At 43.8% G+C, this 26,519-nt stretch overlaps 2 long non-coding RNA genes across 3 annotated transcripts in view; one reads left to right on the top strand and one right to left on the bottom strand.

Annotated features, from left to right (window-relative positions):
- LOC138372089 (uncharacterized) overlaps window positions 1-26,519 on the top strand; it is a 237,507-nt gene that overhangs the window by 75,588 nt on the left and 135,400 nt on the right. The window lies entirely within an intron of this gene.
- The window catches only part of LOC138372088 (uncharacterized), a 304,998-nt gene that overhangs the window by 256,319 nt on the left and 22,160 nt on the right, over window positions 1-26,519 (bottom strand). For both annotated transcript variants that reach the window (XR_011230710.1, XR_011230711.1), the window contains exons 2-3: window positions 16,229-16,342; window positions 11,207-11,307 (exon numbers count right to left, since the gene is read on the bottom strand). This is a non-coding gene — a long non-coding RNA (uncharacterized lncRNA). The remainder of the gene's footprint in view (window positions 1-11,206; window positions 11,308-16,228; window positions 16,343-26,519) is intronic.

Below are 26,519 nucleotides of genomic sequence, written 5' to 3'. Positions count from 1 at the left end.
TCCAGGTCTTCTTGAAGGGCATGACAATCATCTAGGTTTCTTATCTTCCCTATTATCTTAGCATCAGCAGCAAACATGTTCATGTAATTCTGTATTCCCACTGGCAGATCGTTTATGTAGACAATGATCATTACCGGTGCAAGAACTGAACCCTGTGGTACTCCACACGTGACATTCCTCCAATCCGATACCTTGCCTCTGATTACTGCCCTCGTTTTTCTGTCAGTTGGGAAATTTTTCATCCATGTTAGTAGTTTACCTGTCACTCTTCCAATATGTTCCAGTTTCCAGAACAACCTCTCATGGGGAACTCTGTCAAAAGCCTTTTTTAGGTCCAGATAGATGCAGTCAACCCAACCATCTCTTTCCTGTAATACCTCTGTGGCTCGATCATAAAAACTGAGTAAGTTTGTTACACAGGATCTTCCAGATCAAAAACCCATACTGTGTCTGATATTATATTGTTTTCCTCCCGGTGTTCTACCCATTTAGTTTTAATTATTTTTTCCAATATTTTGACTATTACACTTGTCAATGATACAGGTCTATAATTAAGGGGGTCTTCCCTGCTTCCACTTTTGCAGATTGGAACTATGTTAGCCTTTTTCCACACATCAGCTACAACTCCTGTACACAGGGATGCCTGAAAAATCAGTTGAAGTGGAATGCTGAGCTCAGGTGCAGATTCTCTCAGAACCCATGGTGAAACTCCATCTGGACCAACTGCTTTGTTCTTACTTAGCTCCTTGAGCATTTTTTCCACTTCGTCTCTAGACAACTATGTGCTCCATGTTGTTCTCTGGTGGTTCTCTAAAGATTTCATTTTGTACACACACACTTTGGAATTTTTCGTTTAGTGTTTCACACAGTTCCTTTTCATTTTCCGTGAATCTATTTCCCATTTTCATCCTCTGAATATTTTCCTTTACCTGCAATTTGTTGTTTATGAATTTATAGAATAGACCTGGTTCTGTTTTACATTTGTCTGCAATCCCTTTTTCAAAATTTCTTTCTGCCTCTCTCCTCACTGCCGTGTAGTTTCTCACATCTTTGTATTGCTGGTATGTTTGGGGGTTTGGCCTCTTCCTGTATTGATTCCATTGTTGTGTGTTTTGGTCTCTGGCCCTCTCGCAATTTCTATTGAACCAATCCTGTTTCCTAGTTCTGCATCTCTGTTTTGGTATAATTTTTTTTGTGCCTTTATCATATATTTCACAAAACTTGACATACATCTCATTCACTTCCTTGCCTAGCATCAAGTCTGGGCCAATTATACTCACTAAAAAAAATCTAAGATCGCCATAATATTCTCTCCTGAAGTCAGGTTTTTCAACTGCTTCAACCTCCTTATTTTCTTCCAGATTATAATGCATTGCATATTTTATTCCCAAAAGGACATGGTCACTTTTACCCAAGGAAGGAAGGTACTGAATGTCAAATATCTCTTCCTCCTTCCTGGTAAATATCAAATCTAGCATGGAGGGAACATCCCCCTTCCCTCTTCCTCGTAGCTTGTTTAACATGTTGATACAAGAATGTTTCCAGGTCTACAAATCTATAGGTCCAAAAATCTTCTGTTTTAGCTTTATATGCTTCCCAGTCTATGGATTTCAAGTTGAAGTCACTGACTATCAACAGTCGTGATCTATCGTTATCCGCTCTCGCTATAATCTCTCTCATTATTGTTGTAAGACCTTCTCGTTTACTATCTAGCTCCTCCTTTGACCATGTGCTGCTTGGCGGTGGACTATATGCATTTATGATATTAGTTTATCATCTTCATGGCAGATCTCTAGTGCTATTATGTCAACTTCTTGTGGATTGGCAGTCATTATGTCCTTCACCTTTAGGTGTTCTTTCACCAGCACAGTGTGAGTGCAACAATGTCTGGTGTCTGCAGCTGTATTACATCACTTATCTTTAGTGATGTAATACAGAGATCCAGTATCTTTGATCTCGCTCCATCTATGTTGGTGTATGCAATCTTCAGGAACTTGTTCCCCCTCTCCTTATTCTTCACTTCCCCCTCTCTATTGATTTTGTTGGTTTGCCTTTATGTACCACTTTACTGGTCTGCCTACCCCTAACACTTTGTAGAAAAAAGAATTGATTTCTTCTTCATTCCTGCTCTCATTTAAACGCTTTGCCTCGGCGAGGTTCAGTTTCAGCTTCTCTCTCTCTTCTTTTGAAAGAAAGATCTCGTCTTAACGACCACACTTTCCCATCCTCATCACTGTAATTTTCTAGCATTCCTTAGTACTTCTTCCATCTGTTTGGCACCGTTTAGGGTGATCCTCGAAGGTCGATCTTTCCCATTTACGTATCTGCCTATTCTCCTGTAGTCGCACACATTCTCTATGGTAGTAAGACCTTCTACGAGGCCAACAATTTTATCTACTACTTTCGCTTTTTCTACAGCTCTTTCTGACCTATATGTTATCTCCTTTTCTTTGCAGCCAAAAATTATCAGGGACTTACTCCGATCAACTGAGTTTTGCACCAACTTCGGATTAGATGCCAATTCCTTTCTCACTTCCAGCCTAATGTTTGTTTTATCTTGGTTGCTGAAGTGTTTGGCTTCCTTTACTGCTGCTTCAATTTTTTCCTTCTCCTTGGCCACTTGTGCATAGGTGAGTTGCATATCTTTCTTGCACTGTTCTATTCCCTGTGTAACTTCCTCCATCTGTGCTGACAAAAGCTGTTTCTCCTGTTGAATTTCCTTACCTAATCTATTGTAGTCATTTATGTTTAAATTTACTTTAACTTCTTCCAAAGTCATTTTTAAGAGTTTATTTTCTTCTTCCATGGCTTTGCAATTTGTTTCCAATTGATTCTTATCCTTGCGCAAGTCTTTCACTAAACCCTCAAGACATAAAACTTTGCTATTCAAATGGTCATTGCTTTCTTTCAATTTACTAATTATTTCTACATGAGAGTTCACTATAGTATCTAATTTTACCAACTTGTTGTGTAGACTGCTAATATCAATGCTTTCTTCATTGAATCCTGCAAAATCAAGCTCTGTTTTGTTTTTCCTCTTGCCGATGGCCATTTTGAATGTTCTTCTCTGCACTGGAAACACTAGGGCAACTTTTTCTCATCCGATTTTTCACTTCCCTTAGCACATTCCTGTTATCTCACTTATTTTTCAAAAGCACTATACCTTTATGTTCTTTGGGACACCACTCACTATCATCAACATGTACTACAATACTTAGGATTATTGAAATATGCTGGAGCTCCCTCTGATGCAAGTGTTGACCCTAGGGGTGTCACCTTTTTCATGTGATATTTCTGTGTGCAGGTTTGGGACCAGCCCCTCTAATATTTTCCACGTATAAATTATTATGTATCTCTCCCGCCTGCGCTCAAGAGAACACAGATTTAGGCTCTTTAGTCGGTCCCAGTAGTTTAGATGTTTTACCGAGTGGATTCTAGCAGTAAAGGATCTCTGCACACTCTCCAGGTCAGCAATTTCCCCAGCTTTGAAAGGGGTTGTCATTGTGCAGCAGTACTCAACTCTAGAGAGCACTCGAGTCTTGAAACATATCATCGGTATAGCATCTCTAGCATCTCATCTCACCTCACATGCTCATGCAGGCAGCATGCGTTGCATCCGAGGTTCAGGCTGCTGCAACGCACTCGGTTGGTTGCCTTTTCGGATGCTCTGTGGCTGCCCCACTTTGGTTATAGGCACCCGGACTTGGGGCGTTTGTCTTCAACTTTGATTTCATCCACACTCCCTAGTCCTTCCCTCATTTGTCCTGTTTCCCCCCCTCCCCCCCCCCCAGGGGGAAGAGGGGGAGGGGAACTGCTGCTGGCTCCAAAACGTCTGAGGGTTTCGAAGTCATTATAGGGTTTAGCTGCTGGTGAGACTGGCAGTTTCAGTGCTGTCCCATGCCGGGCTGCCCAGAATTCGAGCTGGATCCTCCTGCCAGGGCTTCTGGGTCTGACCAGTGAGCCCCTTCTTCCCAGCCTTTCCGGTGGACTCTGCCTTTTCTTCAGGGCCAGAGGGTTTGGAGGACAGCTCTGCTTCGAGTCCTGACATGGAGGATGGTTGTGGAGGAGTTGACTTGGGGAGGCTTGGGCCCCGTTTGATTCCACTTGGGTTATCTTGAGATGATTTCGGGGCTCAGCGTCCCCACGGCCCGGTCCTCGACCAGGCCTCCTTTTTGTTACACATCTCCAGGAAGCAGCCCGTAGCAGCTGTCTAACTACTAGATACCTACTTACTGCTAGGTAACAGGGGCATCAGGGTGAAAGAAACATTTTTGCCCATTTGTCTCGGCCTCTACTGGGGATTGAACCCAGAACCTCAGGTCTACGAATTTGAGGCTTTGTCCACTCAGCTGTCAGGCGTCAGGCGCCCCTGGGTGTTGGTACCCTCGGCACAGGGTTTGCTGTTACAGAGGGAGGGGTTTTCTTATCCCCTCCCCCCCCTGTACGAATTTGATATGGGTTCAGCTCCTCCCCGGGTTCCCTTGTGTTCTTCGGTCCCTTCCTTCCAGAGGCCATTGTGGCTTACTTCCTGCATAATCCGGATTTTGCCTTGATAATGGACCCTTCCTTGTTTTAGAACGGTGCGACTTTTCCTTATTGGGTGTGTTACGAGGTGCTGGAGTCATCCTGGTTGGCAGACTGACCTTTCTTTTTGTTGGGTGCATGGCATACATTGTCGAACCCGCATGCTTTAATGGTGGGAAACGTCTATGGTTGTTCAGGTTTACCTAGGGGCGAGTTTGAGTGCCTCACTGTGTGCTTGTTCGCTTCTGTTCTTCCTAAGGGTGTCAGCCAGGTGCAGTTTCACATGCAGGTTCCTACCCTTTTGGCATCTCTGGTAGCCAAGAATTTGCGCGCCCGTGGGTATTTGGCTTCGGTCTTGCATTTCTTTTCCCTTGAGCTGTCTTCAAACTGGCTTGAGAAGGATGTGAAGGCAATGCATGCCGGGCCTGCGTCCAGCGTGCTTGCCCTGGTGGCTTGGGGTCGGCTGCCTTGTTGAAGTTGGTTGTGGAAGTCCCATTTGAGGGCATTTTGGGTCGTTTCCTCTGACCTGCAGTGGCACTGGGTGGCTCCTCCTCCTATGGAGGGTTCGGGGTTCTCAGCAGGCCTCTTCTACTGCGCTCTGCCAGATCCTCTTTGAGTGGGTGAACATGGGCGTGGTTGAAACAATGACGTCCCTCAGATGGGTTTCCCGTCTGTCCTCAATCTCGAAACGGGATTGTGCAGATCCGAGATTCATTCTGGACGTGTCTCATCTGAACCCCTGGGTCTTTTGCCCCTCCTTTCGGATGACCACTTTCTCCCAGGTCCGGTTTCTTTTCTTTTGGAGGTGGATGCTTGGATGTCTCTGGACCTCTGGGATATGTATCGACATGTCCCGATTCATCTGGGGTACTGGCTCGGTTTTGTTGTGGGGTGTCAAGCTTACCGATTTTGTTGCCTTCCATTCGGCTTAAATTTCGCACCTCACATTTTCACACTCCTCTCCCAGGTCGTGGTAACCCGATTGGGTCTGTTACGGGTTCGGGTTCTGGCCTACCTCGACAACTGACTGGTGTGGGCTCCCAGCCAGTCCGCGTTTCTGCTTGACAAGGGTTTGGTTCTTTCCCAGCTCACCGGGTTCGGGTTCTTGGTGATCTGGCAGAAGTCCCATCTGGTTCCCTCTCAGGTTCGGTCATGGCCGAGTCTTGTGTGGGACTCTCAGACTGCTTTCTTGTCTCTCCCTCCGGAGTCGTCGCTGCGCCTGTGGTTCTGCCTTCGGCTGTTTCTAAGGAGCTCCTAGGTCACTCATTCATTGCAAGCAGCTGTGTGGGAGTCTGAACTTTGCCATGTTGGTTCTGGCTTCATAATCTGTTCTGGTTCCTTCAGAGACGTTCCTTCTGCCATTCTCGCGATCGCTGAGTTCGGTCACTGTAAGGGACTTGTGTCAGCTGCTGCGTTGCCAGCTTCCTCTTCGGGTTTTTTGGGGTTCAGTGCCATGGCGCCTATTCGAGTCCTCGCTCAATGTGTTCACGGATGCCTCATCTCTCGGTTAGGGCTTTGTGACCAGTGCTCACCAGGCCAGCCAGGGTTGCTGGGGTATGTCCTTGCGTCAGGCTCACAGCGTGGTGCAGGAGTTTGCAGCAGTGTGGCAGTCACTTCGGAGAGTTTGTGTTGCTCGTGGATCAATGGTTTGGCTCCATTTGGACTGCGTTCCGGTTGTTCATTGCCGAGGGGGTTTGATGCAGTTCATGCCTCTTTGGGGCTGGTCGCTTCGGGTGACTCGTCTGCCGAGTTCTTGAGGTTTGGCCCTCTTGGCAGTTCATATCTAGGGAGTGTCCAACGTCCTTCCTGGCAGACGGCCTGTCTCGGTTCATTCCCGTCCACGAAATGAACAGTCAATGCCAACTTGTTCAGTTGGCTCTGCCGGATGTACAGGTGCCCGAAGGTGGACCTCTTCGCATTGGCATGGTCGAGGCATCTCCCAGTATATGTGGCGCCCTTCCCCGACTGCAAAGCCATTAGGGTCGATGCCTTTTGGCAGGACTGGTCGAGGTGGGGTTACCTGTACCTCTTCTCCCCAGTCCAGCTGTTGCTTCGGGTTCTGGCTCGTTTGGAGACTTAACATGGAAGAGTAGTCCTGTTGGCCCCTTGTGGCTGGCACAGTCTGGGTGTCATGCGTTGCTTGCTCGTTGTCTGAACCCGGGGACTTTCCTGTGACTCTGCCGCTTTCAGCAGATCTAGCCAGTCCGGTACATGGCTGATTCAATCTTCTCCTTCAGTCTAAAAAAGCAGTATGAGGACATGTATAGCACTGATACACAGCATGAAAGTGGAAGATTCGGACAATTTCTTTATGATTGATATCCAAACACCGGTATATACTGATATCAACACGAGCGTAGCAGATTTTGAAAAAAAAATTGACAATATGCCCATGCACACAGCCCCGGGTCCAGACTCATGGAATTCAATATTTATAAAGAAATGCAAAGTGCCAGTAGCACAGGCACTCAGTATAGTGTGTAGGAAGAGCTTGAACATGGGAGATACCAGATGTGCTTAAAGCAGCAGACATAGCCCCTCTACACAAGGGAGGTAGCAAAGCATTGGCAAAGAATTATAGACCAGTTGCACTAACGTCCCACATAATAAAAGCATTTGAGAGAGCAATCAGGAGTCAGGTCACTAGATTCATGGAAACCAATGACCTCCACAATCCAGGCCAACATGGATTTAGAGCAGGAAGATCATGCCTCTCACAGCTACTTGACCATTATGACAATCACTGAGGCATGAGAAGAAAAACAATGCAGATGTTGTATACACAGATTTTGCAAAGGCATTCGACAAATGTGACCATGGAGTGATTACACACAAAATGAGGTCAATGGGTATAACTGGTGAAGTAGGAAGCTGGATACTCAATTTCCTGCCGAACAGAACACAAAGAGTAACAGTCAATCAAGTAAAATCGAGTCCGAGCACAGTTAAAAGCTCTGTACCTCAAGGTACAGTCCTTGCACCACTGCTGTTCCTTATTCTCATATCAGATATAGACAAAAATACAAGTCACTGCTTCGTGTCATCCTTTGCAGATGATACAAAAATCAACATGAAAATTACCTCAGATAAAGACATTGAAAAACTACAGACAGACATTAACAAAGTTTTCAATTGGGCAGCAGAAAATAACACGATGTTTAACGGTGATAAATTCCAGGTACTCAGAATAGCAAAAATGAGGCTCTGAAACATAATTCAAGGTACAAACCACAATCAAATCTGCCCATAGTAGGAAAACAGCTTGTCAAGGATTTGGGAATAATGATGTCCAACGACCTAACGTTTAGGGAGCATAACCAAGCAAGTATTGCGTCAGCCAGAAAAAGGATAGGATGGATTACGAGAACCTTCAAGTCCAGAGATCCCATCACAATGTTTGTACAGTACTCTTCAAATCACTTGTGTTGTCCCGTCTTGAGTACTGCTCAGTACTCACTTTCCCCTTCAGAGCAGGAGAGATTGCTGAAATAGAGGGAATACAGAGAACATATACGACACGCATAGACGAGATAAAGCACCTAAATTATTGGGATCGTCTAAAAGCTCTCCAAATGTACTCACTAGAAAGGAGACGAGAGAGATACCAAATAATATACACATGAAAAATACTGGAGGGACAGGTCCCAAATCTGCACAGTAAAATAACAACATACTGGAGTGAACGACATGGAAGAAAATGCAGAATAGAACCAGTGAAGAGCAGAGGTGCCATAGGCACAATCAGAGAACACTGTATGAACATCAGGGGTCCGCGGTTGTTCAACACCCTCCCAGCGAGCATCAGAAATATTGCCGGAACAACCGTGGACATCTTCAAGAGGAAACTAGATTGTTTTCTTCAAGGAGTGCCAGACCAGCCGGGCTGTGGTGGGTATGTGGGCCTGAGGGCCGCTCCAAGCAACAGCCTGGTGGACCAAACTCTCACAAGTCTGGCCTCGGGCTGGGCTTGGGGAGTAGAAGAACTCCCAGAACCCCATCAAGCAGGTATCAGTCTATGCAACTGGTCTTTCTGATGTGGGTTTATCACCACTTGTATGGTGATCAGGTGGGTCTATGTGGGTTGTCTTTGGTTTCAGGTTGAGTTCTTTTGTCCTTTCTCTCTGACTGTTTCAGGACTTTCGTCTTATGTCGAATACTGTTGCCTTATATCGTACAGCGCTGGCAGGCACACTCCTGCTTGCGTTTGGGGTTTATATTACTTCTGCTCTGTTTCACAAGCTGTCTTGTGCGTTGTTTCACCTCCGGCCTGCTCATGCGCCGACTGAGCTGCCCTGGTCGTTGCACCGGGTGCTCTGATTTCTCTCTTCTCCTCGGTTTGTGGTGGCCCCATTGGTTCAGAATTGTTTTGATAAGCCTCTTTTCTTGTTGGCATTGGCCACTGGAGGTAGATCTGGACGCTTCATTCTCTCCTCCGGTTCAGGGTTTCTGTTTTTGAGCCTGGTGGTAGGTTTGTTCGTTTGCAGCCATATCCCTCTTTTCTGGCAAAGAACGTGACTGCCGCTTTCCAGAGACTTCCTTGGGTTGTTGATGCTTGGTTCATTCAGCCTGGGGTGCATTGTGCATTATGTCTGGTTACAGCTCTTTGCCGTTATTTGTGCACTACGGCCTCGGTGGCTGGGACGCCCTTTGGGTTGCCCAATTTCCCTTCTTCCTTGTTCCAGGGCTCGGGTCTCCCAGGTCCTCCCCGCAGGGTTATTCGGTCCAGCCAACCTGCGGTCTATCCTCATGTCCAAGATGTTCGCACGTTTGCTGCTATAGCTGTCTTTTTAGTAATATGTCTTGGGCTGATATTTGGGCATAGGGATTTTGGAGGTCGAAAAGGGTCCTGGCCACCCATTACCTCGTTAATGTCCTGGCCCTAGTTGGGCGAGTGTCGCTTTGGGTCGCAGGTTGCAGCCAGTTGTCTCTACTTGGAGTTTAGGTGCAAGTGGTGGCTGCCACCCAGGTAAGTCCCTCTTTTCCTTTTACTGTGGATAGATAGTGTCGGAAAATCCGACACCATTTAATAATTATACAGATAATAACTGTATTACCAACAAGTTACCCATAGAAAACGTAACTTGTAGTGGATTTACCGTCTAAAGAAAACGGGATATCATCACCACATACTATTATAATTCACCAGCTATTTTGCTGGGAATTATTCTTAAATACATTAGTCTTTGGACTTTACCATCATAAAAACATCTTATATAAATTAACTTAATTATCAATATTAAAGTAGAGTAAATGTGACCCTTCTATCACTTTCTGAAATCTGGACAAAGTAGGCCAGGGGGGAGTGAGGAAGGAGGGCAGCCATTGTTGTGTCACCTCCGAGACGTGTGGAGCAAATTCGGCTCCTATCATTCTGGACAATGTCGGCCAGTAACGTCAATAGAATGGAGTGTTAAACAGCCATTGTTTATACGAGACCAGAGGCACACGGGAGCAAATACGGCTCCTGTTAATTTTACTTGGACGTAGTGTTATGGAAACCAAAGGTACCATCTCCAACACGATGTCTACAATTCAAGTTAAGTCTATCCGAAACCCGTTTATCATTCATTTATGGCCATTAATGTCAGGATATAGGGTGACCCGGTTAGATCACGTGGAAGCCTCAAACTAAAGGTAATTAAGCCAGGTCTTCATGTTCCATGTACTGTATAGTGTTTTCTCTGATATAGCTTGTCATATATAGGATTCTGGCTTCACAGCTAGCGCACTTTTGACAGGTCAAGACGAGGAAGGAAGATTTTGTGCACCAGTTACTGGGTGATATGGAAGCTACCTCAAAGAGGATAATTTGGTGTCTACACCCTAGTTATACCTGGTGGACTAACCTGCTGTACTATAAGATAAGGAACCTCTTTAATGTATGTAGTTATTTCAGTAGTTTGATTGGCTGCATATATATATTAATTTAATAAACCCCCCCTAATGTGTAGAGGATCGATTTGTGAGATTGAGATTATTGCAGAAATACAGTCCACTTATCATTATACAAATTGCTATCGAAGTATATAAATTAACGTAAATATAAATTCATATAAATTAAATAAATATAAATCTCACAGGTCGGTTCCCACAGATAGCTCCAGGGAGCCGGAAGGGCTCTCCACAGAAACCCAGCATTGAATGTAATGAAATGCCATTTTCTGGCCAAATCCCAGACTCTCCCTCTGCATCCCTCCCACTCCACTGCACGGTTTCTATAGGCTATTGCTCTGAGGGAGGGGGGGCCAGGTTCTGGCTTTTAGTCCCTGGTATGCTGAACTCCTTAGACTATAATGCCCTGGTCTAATGATTCACATATTAGCCTGATAGCTCCAGGGAGCCTCCGGGGACTGCCCAGAAAATGGCGTTTCATGACATTCAATGCTGTTTTTTTATTAATATTAATTTATAAACCTAACACTAAAATTTCTGTACATGAGCTTAGCAAGGTAAGTTTTGATTACCAGCAAATGCTTCACTGGTTGATTGCCCTTTGCATTCTAGTAAGCATATGTCTTCAGATGTAATTCAGTAATGAAGTTAAAACTCCCAATAACCTGGATTTTGTCAAATTTGGCAAAGTTAAGGAGACAAATACTTACTTGATTTAGGCCAGACTACTCAAAGAACTGGATTAATTGGGAGCAGATTAGTGATCTTTTACAGAACGAATGACACTTACCTTCATTTGGAAATGATATTTTTCCTTATCTATTGTATACTGCATTACTTAGGTTGAGCAAGTAATGCAGGAAGCAAAACCAAAAAAGGTTCCACTTTTTTCTGAAAATAGATACATATTAATTTGCATGAAAACCATAAATATTTGTGTATTTTGTGAAAATTTACATCAGGTCTTCTGCACTCTCCTGAGTGCTTTATCTACTAGGTCTGAGTATATAGCAAGATAATTTTATTTAGGTAAAATACATACATACATACACAATGAGTTACAGAATGCTGGATTTCTATATAAAGCAGTATATAATATATGTCTAAAGCCACTAGAACGCACAGCGTTTTGGGCGTTGAGCACAAGGACCAGCGTTTTGGATAAGGACGAGACTTACAACTCGACAACTAATACTGTACTAGTATTACTCATCAATAATTTATCAAGCACCTTAACCCTTCAATTGCGCATCACATCATATGATGCTTTGACCGACTTGCAGTAAATTGCGCATCGCATCATGTGATGCTTTGGAGTACTACGCAAGATTTAAACGGCCCGCGGATACACGGGGTTCACCACACCATCAGGGCTCTTTTAAACAATCGCCATTTTTTTTTTAAATCGTGGGCCAAACTCCCGGGTGTTAGGGACCTCAGTATTGAGTGAGCAACCAAGCCTGACGCACGCAGCTTGAACTCACAGCACTGCTGTTCAGCTTGTGACCACAGCATCGCCTAAAAATGCCATAATATTCTTGTTCATGCTATTATGTAGCGATGACATTACAGAAGACCCCTGACTGTGATAAAACTGACCAGGGTTCTGATAATAGCAGGATTGTGGTGATATTTAGCGCTGTGCGCCATGGAGGGAGGAGTAATGCTGTGGGAGGGGAGGGTAGTGGCATTATCTTCTGACTGTGTGGCCACCTTTTATTGAATGCACTCACCATACCAGCTTAGTGGTATGGTGAGTGCACACAGTCAGCTGGCGGCTTCTTCCCTCACACATTCAAGGTCAAACGCACTAAAAATTTCACCCCCAACAATACTGTTTGTGGTGTTATTACCCTATATACAGACGTTATATATAAGTATCTACATGTTTTGTTCACCATAACTGTTCAACTAAGCTGATATAATGCCCAAAGAGAATAGTGGCCACCCCTACCAACATAAATCATGCAGATTTTGCCTCACCCACACTCCTTTTGCTGTTATTACACTATTTATACACGTTATATAAAAGTATCTACATTCGTGTTCACCATAACGAACCACTAAGTTGGTATGCTGAGTGGCAGTAGCAGCCAGTGGCAGCACTGGCTGCCACTCCTCCCTCACCTCACTCGCCACCATTCTCCTCCCACCATACTGTTTTTGCTTTTATATACAGATGTTATATATAAGTATCTGCATGTTTTGTTTACCATAGTGAACAACTAAGCTGGTATAGTGAGTCCAGACAGTAAAAGGTGGTCACAAAGAGTCAGCAGACAATGCTACCTCCCTCCCCACCAAGATTACTCCTCCCACTACAGCGCTAATTATCACAACAATCCTGCTGTTATCAGAATCCTGGTCATTTTTATCAGTCAGGGGTCTTCTGTAATAATAATAATGCTAAATAATAGCATGAACATGTACATTATGGCATTTTTAGGCGATGCTGTGGTCACAAGCTGAACAGCAGTGCTGTGAGCTCATGCTGCGTGCGTCAGGCTTGGTGGATCACTCAATACCGAGGCCCCTCACACCCGGGAATTTGGCCCACGATTTTGTTTAAAACTGTGTTTACAAGAGCCCTGATGAAGGTGTGGTGAACACCGTGTATCTGCGGGTCGCTTTAAATCTTGTGTAGTACTCCAATACATCATATGATGGGATGCACAATTTATAGCAAGTCACTCAACCCATCATATGATGTGTTGTGCAACTTAAGGGTTAAAGGTTAGTTTATGAAAGTTAGCACAAAAATCATGAATATCTCATTGAAGAATAGACAGACAAAAATAGAGAACAGAAGCAGAGATAACAAGGGAGAAACAAAGGCAAAGAACAACACAGTAGACTAAGTAAGACCAGGATCAGTGAAATTGGGGTTACGGGGTCTAGGCAAAGCAAGCAAGACAATGGAGTCAAGGGAGCAGGAGGATGAATCATGTCAGCAATTACTCCAGCTTTAAATAGGGTTGTTAGTTTGCAACAATATTCCACTCTAGAGACTACAATATGTTTATTAACTATATCTCATATTTTTTAAATTTTTCTTTTAGATCTTCATTTTCCTTCTCTAGTTGTTTATATTTACTTAAGGCTGTGATATCGTCTTTGAGCCACACCTTTTCTTCAATTATTATTGAAGGTGTGATATGATGTGGATGTGGAACATGTTCCACATCTGGTTGATGTGGAACATGAACATCATCTTTGGTGGTACTATGGAGAGAGCAAAAGGCCATTAATGAAACAGATGAATCCGAAATATTTTCTCTTATGCAAAATCTAGATTAAAAAAGTGTTGAATGTAATGAAATTTCAGTTTCTGGATGAGCCCCAGAGGCTCTCTGAAACTATCATACACTGATCAGTGCCATATTACTCGGTGCCATTAGTCGCAAAGTTCTATTGGTCTACAGAAGGCTACAAGCCAGAACCAGGTCTCAGAGGCAAAAGGAGTGATGGCCTTTGAACACTTCAAATGTAAAGTTATTTATACTTGCCACCAACTGGGTAAGGAACCCAGAAAGAGGCAAACCAAAAGACTGCATTGTTAAAACTAAAGACCACAGCCACAAGAAGTTGACATAATAGCACTAAGAGATCTGCCATGAGAATGATAAACTAACGACCATAAATGCATACAGTCCACCGCCAAGCAGCACATGGTCAAAGGAGGCGCTAGATAATAAACGGGATGGTCTCAGATTTTATAGCGAGAGCGGATAACGATAGATCACGACTGTTTATAGTTGGCGATTACAACTTTAAATCCATAGACTGGGAAGCATATGAAGCTAAAACAGAAGATTTTTGGACCTGTAGATTTGTAGACGTCCTGGAAACATTCTTGTATCAACATGTTAAACAAGCTACGAGGATGAGGGAAGGGGACGTTCCCTCCATGCTAGATTTGATATTTACCAGGAAAGAGGAAGAAATATTTGACATTCAGTACCTTCCTCCCTTGGGTAAAAGTGACCATGTCTTTTTGGGAATAAAGTAGGCAATGCGTTATAATCTGGAAAAATACAAGTAGGTTGAAGCAGTTGAAAAACCTGACTTCAGGAAAGGACATTATGGCGACCTTAGAAAATTTAGAAACTTAAATTATTTACAATAAATTCTGAGTAGTTACTTCACGGAAATATTAATTGTATAATTTCAGAATATTTTCAAGAATTCGGTAATTATTCAATTAAGATTTATATCGGACTCGTATTTAGAGACTAGAAATTCTCACTTTAATTCTTTTCAATTGCAGTACAGTCAATAGTGTGTGTTAAAGGAATGTAGTAATAATAATTTCATTCTATCAAGTTCATTCTAGTATTTTCGGCCATCTAATAATTAATGTGACCTTTTTATTTGGTTTATAATTGCACATGTATTTTATTTGACATTGTATACAGTACAGTATCTTGTTTCAGTGATAAATGGTAGTCAAGTCAGGTTGTGTATTCTATCTGCGTATTACTTTTACGAATGAGAGACGAGGATACAAGACAAAAGAATTTCATTCATTGGTGGAGCGAGATTCTGACGCCGACATCTGTCACCACCTGTCAATAGGCGAAGGACTGATGGTTCTCACTGGTGCTGTGGAACGCGGTTAAGAAAAAGTATGAATGAAGGATAGTTCCGATATAGATGCTCGAGAATTTTAACGTAAAAGGTTCGGGAATACTTTGAGAGGTTATCGAGAGTGGGCTTAATTGTCGAGTTAGGAATGCGTTAAAATTTCAAAGGCGATAGCTTGTGATAGCTCCTTGCATACTACACCCAGTAGGGTCAGTTTGTGTGGAATAGCGAGAAAAGTGCAGGTTGTAGGTACACATTTCTCAGAAGTAAAGGCATGGTAGAAAACAAGACTACCTGGGGGGGGGGGGGGCCGCGACAAACCCCCAACTGTGGGGGCGGTGCAGTCGTTAGCTCTTTAGAAAACCCAAGCGGGCCCCACAGTGGGGCAAGGTGACCCCATCGGGAGCCCAGGGAGTGCCCAGGCGGGAGTAACGGATCCGGGGGCCAAAGGGGCAGCAGCCCTGGACGATAGCAGGATTTCGTCAAGGGCTCTCGGTCCACGGATATCACGATGATTGGGGGTGGCCATAGGGAGTGATGGGGAAGTAGACCCCAACAATGGAACATCTACCCCCGTCCAACAACAGACTCCAGGGGATGATGCAACTGTGGGGCCCCTGGGATTGGTGCAGTCTGGTTCACCAAAAACAGTACTAACTCCATCCTCAATCAGCACAGCAACCACAATCACCAACAACCACCATACTACCCACAACCACCACCAAACTACCAACACCCAGCATATTACCCACACCACCACCCACAAGCATCACTACACTACAACCACAACAACCACCACCACCACCACCACACCACACCCACAACAACCACCACAACAACTGCCACCACACTACCAGCCACAACCACATCACTACATACCACACCAACAACAACCACCATACTATCATCAACACTACCAACCACATGCTCTTCCGTATCAGACCTCCACCCAACCCTCAACAAACCCCTCCCCAGTGTACCCCTCTTCCCCGGGCCCAGTATTTGTATGTTAATATTTTGAAGGGTGGGGAACGGATTAATTCAGTTCCCTTTATTTCTTATGGGAAAAATCACTTCGACTTACGATATTTCGAGTTACGATCCGTCTCTCGGAACGGATTAGCATCGTAAGTCGAGACCCCATTGTATATAATTGCTATAATATACTCTACAAGTGAAATCAGGATCAGCTAGCTAATACGGTACAGTATTTTAGGAAAATACTTACAATTTTTCTTCTTTTATTTTAAGTAGACCTTCAATTGAAGTCACTTGTTGAAGATGATGATGTTTGTAGTCTATTTTGCTGAAGGTGAAACTTTCATTTGCTGATACTTTTTTCCTGTAATATAATTAGAAATATATTAGTTAAAAAATCCAGCATTGAATGTAATGAAACACCAATTTCTAGGCGAGCTCCAGTGGTTTGCTGAAGCTACTATTTCTAATGTGTCATACTATTAGGTGTTGTCATTTGCATGGTTCTATTGGCCTATAAGGGACCATAAACCAGAACCTGGCCTCCTCAAAGAGAAACAGTGAACGGTGGCAAATATGCCTTCAAACAAGACCACAGCCTCAAGAACAGAGGGTTTTATTAGCATGTTAAGGGATTTAAACAAGGGAGCCGAGTGTTGTCTGAAAGCAGAGTTTGTTATTATTTTGATAGATTTTTTGCTAGGTGATGATGGGCTTCAGGTGTTTTGCAGTGGTTGACCCCCCACGCATAGATACCATAAGTAAGATAGGGATAGATTAGTGCATAATAGAGAGAGGAGAGCAGAGTTAGGAACATAATATCTGATTTTGGAGAGTATACCAACTGTTTTAGAGACTTTCTTAGTTGTGTGTTGAATGTGGGTGCTGAAGTTGAGTCTCTTGTCTAGGAATAGGTCAAGAAACTTTCCATCATTTTTATTACTGATGATGTCTATCTGTAGCTGAATTGCATTCGATGATTTGCTTCCAAGTAAGATGTAGGTCTTTTCTATGTTTAGTGTTAGTTTTTTAGTAGACATCCATAAGTGGACTTTTTTTTAATTCATTATTCAAAACATTATTTAGTTTGTGGGGGTTGGGGTCTGAATAGATGAGGGTAGTATCACCAGCAAACAATATAGGTTTGAGAATATTAGAAACATTAGGCAGATCATTGATATATATAAGAAATACAAGAGGTTCCAAGATGCTGCCCTGTGGCACTCCAACTGTTATTGGTAGAGTGGAAGAGGTCGTATCATTGATGGCTACACATTGGTGTGTCACTAAGTTGGGATCGGATATAGTCCAGGGCAAGGCTTTGGATTCCATAATGCTGGAGTTTAAGTAAGAGGTAGTTGTGATTAACAGTATCATCTGATATCATGGTTGTTGTATTGAGTAATTATCCTGCTGCATTATTCCTTGAAATGATCCTCATTTTGCTTCAGTGAACCAATGTGTAACCCTGGAATGTTGTCCTAATGTACCTAGTAATCCTTTCATTATTGTGCATTCTAATCTGCTTTTGTGTCAAAAGTGTTTGCAATGTTCCTGTAAACATTTGACGGTTTGCTGTAATTATTCCACTTAAAATTATCTGTACCTGTATAGTAAGGCTGAAATGTACCTGTAAACATTTGTCAATTTTGCTGTGAATTGTCTAAAATTACCTGTTAGTTTAGGGATTTGCATGAAACTATGCGTGCTAGTGGCTTTACAAGAATGTATGTATGAAAAACTTTAATGCTCTGTACTCTCAAACCCAATGTACCTTCTTTAGTATAAATAAATTAAATAAATAACGTTCCGGGTCTTAGAAATTCTTCCCTATCAATTTTATCGATTCCTGTTACTATTTTGTAAGTAGTGATTATATCGCCTTTTTTTCTATATTCTAGTTTTTGCACATTTAATGCTTCACTTAATGCCGTGGCTCCTACCCGAGCCCTCGCTCAAAGTGTTTACGGATGCCTTGTCTCTTGGCTGGGGCTTTGTGACCAGTGCTCACCAGGCCGGCCAGGAGCAGTGGGCTCCGTCCTTCAGTAGGGCTCAACACAGTTCGCGCCTGTTTGGCTGTCACTTCAGAGGGTGCGGGTCGCTCGGGTTTCGATCAGGCTCCATTTGGACTGCACTCCGGTGGTTCCTTGCCTGACCCGTGTGGGTTCTCTTCGGTCCTTGGCTCTTTGGGGCTGGTCTCTTAGCGACTTCTGGCTCTTTTAGAGCCATCCCAGAGAGTAGTAGTCCTATTGGCCCCTTGGTGGCTGACCCAGCTTTGGTTTCAGGCGCAGCTTGTTCAGTGTTCGAACCCGCGAAGTTTCCTGCAGTTCCACCTCTTTCAGCAGATTGGACCAGTATGGTACGTGGCTGGTTTGGTGGTCTCCTCTGCTCTGTGTCTTTCTGACCTGGTTTATCACCACTTGCATGGTGATCAGGTGGCTTCACAGATGGTGTCCCACTTGCGAGTTTCGTCTCGGCGACAGTATGAAGTTTCCTGGTGTTCTTTCTGTCGGGTTCTCTCCCTCCGTAGATTGTCATCTATTTCGGATCTGGTTGTTTTGTCCTCTCGACTTTTTCAGAAACCGTCTTTTGATGCTGAATACTGTTGCCTCAAATCGTGTGGTGTTGGCAGAGCCGCTTTTGCTTGCATTCTGAGGGTTGTTACTTCCGCTCCGTTCCGCAAGCATTATGCACTGTGCACCTTCGGCCTGCTCATGCACCAACCGAGTTGTCCTGGTCTTTGGACTGGGTGCTCTCTTTTCTCCTTGGTTTGTTGTGGCTCCTTCAGTTCTGGATTGTTTTTCTCAGGCTCTTTTTCCTGTTGGCATTAGCTTCTGGGGGTCAGGTTGGGAAGCTTCATGCTCTCTTCCCGTGCACGATTTTCTGCTCTTTGTCCTGGTGGAAGGTTTGTTCATTTTCAGCAGTCTCCCTCTTTTCTGGCGAAGAATGGAATGGTGGCTTTCCGTAAGGGCTGTTGGGTTGATGCTTGGTTGGTTTGGCCGGGGGGTGCACCATGTTTTGTGTCCGGTTGCGGCTCTTCACCATTATTCGTGCACCATGGCCTCTCTGGCCGGGGATGTGCTACGAGTTTGTTTTCCTCCACTGTTTGTGGGTTCGGGTCTCCCAGGTCGTCCGCAGGGTTATTCATTCCAGCCAGCCTGCGGTCTACTCGAATCCATGACGTTCGCTAATTTGCTACTCTAGCTGCTGCTTTTTGGGCGATATGTCTTGAGTTGACATTTGGGCGCGAGGATTTTGGAGGTCGGACAGGGTCCTGGCCGCCCGTTACCTAGTTCATGTTCCTGGTCCTAGTCAGGCGTGTGTCGCTATGGGTCGCAGGTTGCAGCCAGTGGTCTCAACTTCGAGTTGGTGTGAATGGCGGCAGCCTCCAAGGTACGTCCCTCTTTCCTTTTCTGTGGTTAGGTAGCTCCAGGGAGCCAGAGGAGCTATCCACAGAAAACCAGCGTTGAATGTAATGAAAACTCCATTTTCTGGGCGAAATCCTGGAGGTTCTTCGGCAATCTTCCAGTCGGCGATATTCACGTTTTTATATTCAACCTCTGAACTAGGGTGGCATGACCGACATGGGGGTCTGGGGCTCCCCCTTCCCCCTCTTGGGGAGGGGGGGGGGAGCTGCACAGACAACGACAGTAATGATGTCATGCTTGTTTGCTCATTTTCAGATTGGGGAGTTCTGCTTGATAGTTTTGGCTTTCGGTAGCAATTTTTAACCAGGTTTCTTTTGGGACGCCTACCTTTCTGGGTGGCCTAACCCGGTCATTGGCACACATGGAATGCCTCCAACCACATGGGGGTTTCTATAGGCCATTGCTCCTAATGCCTCTGAGGGGGCTCGGTTCTTGCTCGTGGTCCCTGGTACACAAGAACGTCAATGAAAATGGTCTAGAAACATATCAGTCCAGTAAGCTACGAGGAGCCTCTGGGACTTGCCCAGAAAAATGGCATTCATTACATTCAACGCTGGTTCATTTTGAGCAATTTTCAGGCTGTGGTATTTAGTTTTAACCATGCAGTCTTTTGGTTTGCCTCTTTCTGGGTTCCTTCCCAGTTGGTGGCAAGTATAAATAACTTTACATTGAAGTGTTCAAAGGCCATCACTCCTTTTGCCTCCGAGACCTGGTTCTGGCTTGTAGCCCTCTGTAGACCAATAGAACTTTGCGACTAATGGCACCGAGAAATATGGCATTAATCAGTGTATGAGTTTCAGGGAGCCTCTGGGGCTCATCCAGAAACTGGAATTTCATTACATTCAACACTTTTAATCTAGATTTTGCACAAGAGAAAATATTTCGGATTCATCTCTGTTTCACTAATGGCCTTTTGCTCTCTCCATAGGACCACCGGAGATATTTCAGATACTGGTTCCTCGAATTAGGAACATGTTACACTCCCTCACAGCCTTCAACCTTCAATAACAATTGAAGGGAAGGTGTGGGGTAGAGAAGAGATCTCTATTCTTATTTATAAGAATAGAGAATATGAAGCTAAGAATAGAGAATATGAAGCCGAGGTCGAAGATCTCAAGAAAAAATTAACAAAATATGAGGTATGTAGTTAATAAACATATTGTAGTCTCTAGAGTGGAATATTATTGCAAACTAACAGCCCTATTCAAAAGCTTGCCGACTTGATCCATTATTTGTTGACCCGATCCATCCTCCTGCTTCCTTGACTCCATTGTCTCCATGCTTTGCCTATACCCCTTAACCCCAATTCACTGATCAAAGATTAAGAACCCATTTGCAGGAGAGACAGGAGGCATACCAGAGGCGTATACATAGTCTAAAGGAAGACTTAAGAAATGTGAGGTATGTAGTTATTAAACATATTGTAGTCTCGAGTGGAATATTGTTGCAAACTAACACTATTTAAAGCTGGAGTAATTGGCTGACAGGATTCATCCTCCTGCTCCCTTGACTCCATTGTCTTGCTTGCTTTGCCTATACCCCGTAACCCCAATTTCACTGATCCTGGTCTTACTTAGTCTACTGTGGTGTTCTTTGCCTTTGTTTCTCCCTTGTTATCTCTGCTTCTGTTCTCTATTTTTGTCTGTCTATTCTTCATGAGATATTCATGATTTTTATGCTAACTTTCATAAAACCAACCTTTAAACCCTTAAGTTGCACAACACATCATATGATGGGTTGAGTGACTTGCTATAAATTGTGCATCCCGTCATATGATGGATTGGAGTACTACGCAAGACTTAAAGCGACCCGCAGATACACGGTGTTCGCCACACCTTCATCAGGGCTCTGTAAACAGACACTGTTTTCAAACAAAATCGTGGGCCCCTCACACCAAATTCCCGGGTGTGAGGGGCCTCAGTATTGAGTGAGCCACCAAGCCCTGACGCACGCAGCATGAGCTCACAGCACTGCTGTTCAGCTTGTGACCACAGCATCACCTAAAATTGCCATAATATACATGTTCATGCTATTATTTAGCATTATTATTATTACAGAAGACCCCCTGACTGATAAAAATGACCAGGATTCTGATAACAGCAGGATTGTTGTGATAATTAGCGCTGTAGTGGGAGGAGTAATCTTGGTGGGGAGGGAGGTAGCATTGTCTGCTGACTCTTTGTGACCACCTTTTACTGTCTGGACTCACTATACCAGCTTAGTTTGTTCACTATGGTAAACAAAGCATGCAGATACTTATATATAACATCTGTATATAAAAGCAAAAACAGTATGGTGGGAGGAGAATGGTGGCGAGTGAGGTGAGGGAGGGAGTAGCGGCCAGTGGCAGGCTGCCACTGGCTGCTACTGCCACTCAGCATACCAACTTAGTGGTTCGTTATGGTGAAACACAAATGTAGATACTTATATATAATGTGTATATAGTGTAATAACAGCAAAAGGAGTGTGGGGGAAGAAGACATTTTGGTGATGGGTGTGGCAACATCTGCATGATTTGTCATGTTGGTAAGGGTGGTCACTATGTTCTTTGGGCATTATATCAGCTTAGTTGAACAGTTTATGGTGAACAAAACATGTAGATAACTTATATATAATATAGGGTATTAACCCTATAATCTGTATATAGGGTATTAACACCACAAACAGTATTGTTGGGGGTGAAATTTTAGTGCGTTTGACCCTGAATGTGTGAGGGAAGAAGCCGCCAGCTGACTGTGTGCACTCACCATACCACTAAGCTTGTATGGTGAGTGCATCAATAAAAGGTGGCCACACACAGAAGATAATGCCACTACCCTCCCCTCCCACAGCATTACTCCTCCCTCCATGGCGCACAGCGCTAAATATCACCACAATCCTGCTATTATCAGAACCCTGGTCAGTTTTATCACAGTCGGGGGTCTTCTGTAATAATATCATCGCTACATAATAGCATGAACAAGAATATTATTGGCCCACGATTTAAAAAAAAAATGGCGTCTGTTTGAAAGAGCCCTGATGAAGGTGTGGTGAACCCCATGAATCCACGGGCCGTTTAAATCTTGTAGTGCTCCAAAGCATCACATGATGCGATGCTCAATTTACTGCAAGTCAGTCAAAGCATCATATGATGCGATGGGCAATTGAAGGGTTAAGGTGCTTGATAAATTATTGATGAATAATACCAGTACAGTATTAGTTGTCGAGTTTTAAGTCTCGTCCTTATCCAAAACGCTGGTCCTTGTGCTCAACGCCCTAAACGCTGTGCGTTCTAGTGGCTTTAGACATTACATTATATACCTGCTTTATATAGAAAATCCAGCATTCTGTAACTCATTGTGTATGTATTTTCCTTAAATAAAATTATCTTGTGTTATCTTGCTACATACTCAGACCTAGTAGATAAAGCACTCAGGAGAGTGCAGAAGACCTGATGTAAATTTTCACAAAATACACATTTATGGTTTTCATCCAAATTAATATGTATTTCAATTTTCAGAAAAAAGTGGAACCGTTCCTGTTATTGTCTCCTGCATTACTTAAACATGAGCAAGTAATGCAGTATACAATAAACAAAGAAAATAACAATTCAAGATGCAGGTAAGTGTCACTCGTTCTGTAAAAGATCACCAATCTGCTCTCAATTAATCCAGTTCTTTGGGTAGTCTGGTCAAAATCAAGTATTTGTCTCCTTAACTTTGCCAAATTTGACAAAAATCCAGGGTATTGGGAGTTTTAACTTCATTACTGAATTACATCTGAAGACATATGCTTACTAGAATGCAAAGGGCAATCAACCAGTGAAGCATTTGCTGGTAATCAAAACTTACCTTGCTAAGCTCATGTACAGAAATTTTAGTGTGTGTTAGGTTAATAAATTAATATTAATAAAAAAACGGCATTGAATGTCATGAAACGCCATTTTCTGGGCAAGTCCCCGGAGGCTCCCTGGAGTTATCAGGCTAATATGTGAATCATTAGACCGGGACAGTCTAAGGAGTTCAGCATACCAGGGACTAAAAGCCAGAACCTGGCCCCTCCCCCCCCCACCTTAGAGCAATAGCCTATAGAAACCTCCAAGTGGTTGGAAGCACTGTCTGCCAGCTACCAGGTTAGGCACCCATAAAGGTAGGCATCCCAAAAACAGATCCCAACTGGGAAACATTACTACCGAAAACCAAACTGCTAAGCAGAACTCCCCCACTAAAAACAAACAAACATGAACAAATCCCCAAGGGCCGTGACGAGGATTCGAACCTGCGTCCGAGAGCATCCCAGACGCTGCCTTAATCGACTGAGCTACGACATAAGAATTGCAACCAGAAATTCAACTGAATTACTGAAGTGTAATGAAGTAAGGGGCGAAGAGGTAGAACAGCCTATTGACATAGCTCGTGTGCATGGGGAAAATTGTGTAAAATCCTGGTTTGTGTCTCGGAGAGGCTGCAGGATCCAAGTAAATTCAGTTGAATTTCTGGTTGCAATTCTTATGTCATAGCTCAGTCGATTAAGGCAGCATCTGAGATGCTCTCTGATGCAGGTTTGAATCCTCGTTATGGCCCTTGTGGATTTGTTTATTGATGCATCACGCTATTGTGATTTATACAAATACAAATATTTATTCAGGAAAAGTACATACATACAAGGCGAGATACAAAAAAGTTGGATTTATAGATAGAGCTAGTACATACAATGCCTAAAGCCACCATTACGCAAAGCGTTTCGGGCAGGAAAAATTGCTCATGTGGGCTCACTTTGCAGGTTGTTAATTGTAATCCTCATTTCATGTATCTCCCCCTGAATTCCTCAAAAACATCTCCAAGGTCAGAAGGTGGAGGAGGCCAAAGCCGTCAGTACTGTAACTAACTGTAAAGTACTGTAATTTGCAGGCTCAAACCCCCTTAAAGTCTAGTTCTAGCACCCATTCAGGCCACTATTCTCTCCAGCCGGAGATCAGGATTCTTTGAGTCACTTCTTTCCAGGCTTTGTCAACGAGTTAAAGCACTACAAATGTTAAAATTGAGTTTTCCAGGACCATTGCTCCCTGTGCCTCTGAGGGGGGGCCAGGTTCTGGCTCAGTCGCTGGTAGGCTGAACTCCTTAGACTATATTGCCCCAGTTTAATGATTCGCATATTAGACTGGTAACTCGAGGGAGCCTCCTGTACTCGCCCAGAAAATAACATTTCATTACATTTAACACTTTTTGGATGGGCAGTTTATCTTTAACTATTTAAATCCAAAATTAATATTTGAACAAGTGGTGTATGAAAAGTACTTAGCTGTCTATATATGTAATGAATATTTTTAAGATAAAAGAATTATTTTAATTTGTTTTCAGGGTTCCAGCACATCTTATCGGAACAGCAAACTGACCCATTATTTACATGAGATAAAGAAGAGAACTCCAGCAATGAAGATGTTTTATCAAACCTGCAAAAACATCTACCAGAATAACTCTAGATGTATTTAGAGTTCTCAAAAAGATTGCAAAAATAACAAGTTAACACCACATGAATGAATGACCACATGAATGAATGGACCACATGAATGACTTCGTTCAATCAAGACGAGTTGAAGAGTTGAAACCGAAGTTCTACTGAACTTAATGGATCCTGCAGCCTCTCCGAGAGACAAACCAGGGTTTTACACAACTCCCCCATGCACTCGAGCTATGTCAATAGGCCGTTTTCCCTTTTCGCTTTACTTCATTACAATAGATAAAGGCAGCGTCTGGAATGATCTCCGACGGTAGGTCCCTTGGTACAGAGAACAAGGTTAAAATACGGGCAGAGAGAGAAAGGGGGTGAAGGACGAGAACAAGAACCCCAGTGTTACAATGGTAACCCCCCGTGTTACAATGGTAACCCCCCCCGTGTTACAATGGTAACCCCCCCCGTGTTACAATGGTAACCCCCCCCGTGTTACAATGGTACCCCCCCCCCCGTGTTACAATGGTAACCCCCCCCCGTGTTACAATGGTAACCCCCCCCCCGTGTTACAATGGTAACCCCCCCCGTGTTACAATGGTAACCCCCCCCGTGTTACAATGGTAACCCCCCCCCGTGTTACAATGGTAACCCCCCCCCCGTGTTACAAATGGTAACCCCCCCCCCGTGTTACAATGGTAACCCCCCCCCCGTGTTACAATGGTAACCCCCCCCCCGTGTTACAATGGTAACCCCCCCCCGTGTTACAATGGTAACCCCCCGTGTTACAATGGTAACCCCCCCGTGTTACAATGGTAACCCCCCGTGTTACAATGGTAACCCCCCCGTGTTACAATGGTAACCCCCCCGTGTTACAATGGTAACCCCCCCCCGTGTTACAATGGTAACCCCCCCCCCGTGTTACAATGGTAAACCCCCCCCCCGTGTTACAATGGTAACCCCCCCCCCCCGTGTTACAATGGTAACCCACCCCCCCCGTGGTTACAATGGTAACCCCCCCCCCGTGTTACAATGGTAACCCCACCCCCCGTGTTACAATGGTACCGACCCCCCGTGTTACAATGGTACCACCCCCGTGTTACAATGGTAACCCCCCCCTCCCGTGTTACAATGGTAACCCCCCCCGTGTTACAATGGTAACCCCCCCCCCCCGTGTTACAATGGTACCCCCTTCCCCGTTAAATCCCTTAACATGCTAATAAAACCCTCGGTTCTTGAATTTATTGCAACAAAGACGTATTAAACCATGAAATGAAAAAACAAAATTCAAGAAGTACAGGTCCCTTATAGGCCAATAGAACCATGCAAATGACAACACCAAATAGTATGACACATTAGAAATAGTAGCTTCAGCAAACCACTGGAGCACACCTAGAAATTGGCGTTTCATTACATTCAATGCTGGATTTTTTAACTGTGATTAATATATTTCTAAATTGATTTACAGGAACACAATATGAACTGGCAAAGAGTTTCCAGTTGGAGAAAATTTATTATGAGGCTTTAAAAAGTGAAATTAAAAATATAGTTGATGAAGTGAAGTATGGGAAACATACTATAATTTTAGCCTATGGCCAGAGTGGTGCTGGAAAAAGCACCACTCTTGAAGAACTACAAAAAGATTCGCTTCAAGGGCTGCTAAAATTAAAGGAAGAAGAAGAAACT

This window comes from Procambarus clarkii, chromosome 37 (genome assembly GCF_040958095.1).
Source record: "Procambarus clarkii isolate CNS0578487 chromosome 37, FALCON_Pclarkii_2.0, whole genome shotgun sequence".
NCBI classification, from domain to species: domain Eukaryota; kingdom Metazoa; phylum Arthropoda; class Malacostraca; order Decapoda; family Cambaridae; genus Procambarus; species Procambarus clarkii.
The sequence above is the reverse complement of the archived record's forward strand: the minus strand, read 5'-3'. Positions and strand labels throughout refer to the sequence as shown.